Genomic DNA, 2,221 nt, shown 5'->3' with positions numbered 1-2,221 from the left:
ACAGCAAAAAGTAAAGAGTTCTGCACTAGCACAATGGCAGTCTAAGTATTCTGAAGTACTTTACCATTACAGAAAAACTGCATCCATTACTGGGCTTATAAAAAGGATGGGAAAGTCTCCAAGAAATACCCCAACACTACTACCTACCAAAAACATAAGCTGAGGCCTGATTGGGAGTTGTGGGCACACAAGGGAGGTAAAGTAACTGCATATAGATGCCAGTAGCAGCAGAGACATTGAAATGGGTCTTGTCATTGAGCTTACAGAAGTGGAATCACTGGGTCTGAAACTCCTGGGCAGAGCTCAGTTCTGAACAGGAGCTCCTGGTAGAAGGTGAATAAAGATTCTTTGGAAAAAAGAATTCCCCATTTAGACCCATAGGGGTACTCAGAGACTAATATCAAGCAATGAACTCCTAATCAAAGACCACAAAGCATAAGAAGAGGCAAATATATATATTCACAAAAGAGTAGAGGGAGTAAAGATTCAGACAAATAAGCAAATAACATTTAAAAAGTAGTAAAAAGAAACATGAAGAGAAAAGCAACAAGCAGAAATAAAATAGCAAGGTACAGATACAAGTCCGAATACATCAACAATCACAATAAATAATAAGTGGACTAATGGGAAATAAAAAGATGTTTTCAGACTAGATTTTTAAAAATATGCAGCTATATGATGCTTACAAAAGAAAACACCTAAATGAATTTCATGTTTGAACTTCGGTCCCGTCCATTAATCAATTTATACAAATTCTTCCCTAAGGATGAAAAATGAAGAAACACCCTTCAACTAATTCTATAAGAATTACATAACCTTGATACCCAAACCACACAAGAATATTACACAAAAAGAAAATTACAAGTTAATCTAACTTGTGTATATAGATGTAAAACCTCTAAAAACAATTAACAAATTGAATCAAGCTGGATATAAGAAGATCATTATATCACAGTTTGAGTTGACCCAAAGTCATTTAACATTATAACATCTATTGATGTCATTCACCACATTTACAGATTAAAGAAAACTATACGATCATCTCAGTAAATGTGTAGAAAAGGACATCTGATAAACTGCAACAGCAATTCAAATCAAAATTCTCATGAAAACTTCCTCAATCTGATAAATGGTATATATACTAAAAACTACAACAAACATTATGCTAAAGAAGTGTTAGAAACTTTCCCTTTAGAAGCAGCAATGAGTCAAAATATCCATTATCATCACTTCTATTCATTGCTACACTGTAGGTCCTTGGCCAGTACAGTAAGATAAGATAAACACAAATAAATAAAGGATTGGAATGGAAATTTAAAAAGTGATTATTATTTGCATAGGATATATCTGTCCACATAGAAAACCCAAAGCATTTAAAAGTAACATGTTGGCTGGCTACAAAATCAACAAATAGGAAAATGGCTATTAATATAAAAACTAAATCAAGCAATAAACAGAAAATGTAACTGCCTAAAAGATACAACTTATAAGGTGTCTACAAATATATCGAACAAAAATGTCCAAGACCTATTTGAAAATTCATTCAAAATATCAACAAAAATTTTTATGCAACATCAAAACCTAATTCTAAAATATATGTGGAGTAGCAGAGTATCCATAGTCCTGACATTCCTGAAAAAAAGAAGCATAAAGTAAAGGGATCTGTCCTACCAAATATAAAGGCTCATTATAAAACTGCTCATAATTATTTTTTTAAGAAGTAGCACTGCAGATCACTGGGGAAAGGAGAGACTATTTGACCCAGACTATAAATGGTCCTGGGTCAAAGGGGAAGGAAAAAAAATACTTCCAGATGGATTAGGAGCTTATATATAAAATGCGAGACTTTAAAAATCATTTTAAAAATACATTTTTGACACAAAAAGCACTATGCATAAAATAATAGATTGATAAATTCAAAATTTTGAATTTCTGAACCACTATAATAACTAAAAACATTTTAATAATAACCCCAAATGTTGGGAAAGTGTGGAACAACGATTTCTCAAACATAGCAGGCAGGTACAATTATTTGGAAAGCAGTTTGGAAGTTTCCTGTAAAGTTAAACATATACCTATTCTATGACCCAGCAGTTCTACTCTTTTTTTTTTTATTTCTGCATATTATGGGGGTACAGATGTTTAGGTTACGTATGTTGCCCTTGCCTCCCCCTCCCCCCCAAGTCTGAGTTTCAAATACGTGGATCCTTCGGGTGGTGCG

The 2,221-nt window shown here is 33.2% G+C and overlaps 1 protein-coding gene across 1 annotated transcript in view; it reads right to left on the bottom strand.

Moving 5' to 3' along the window:
- The window catches only part of SLC25A16 (solute carrier family 25 (mitochondrial carrier), member 16), a 49,217-nt gene that overhangs the window by 1,592 nt on the left and 45,404 nt on the right, over nt 1–2,221 (bottom strand). The window lies entirely within an intron of this gene.

This window comes from Propithecus coquereli, unplaced genomic scaffold, assembly GCF_000956105.1.
Source record: "Propithecus coquereli isolate 6110/MARCELLA unplaced genomic scaffold, Pcoq_1.0 Scaffold117, whole genome shotgun sequence".
Lineage (NCBI taxonomy): Eukaryota > Metazoa > Chordata > Mammalia > Primates > Indriidae > Propithecus > Propithecus coquereli.
The sequence above is the reverse complement of the archived record's forward strand: the minus strand, read 5'-3'. Positions and strand labels throughout refer to the sequence as shown.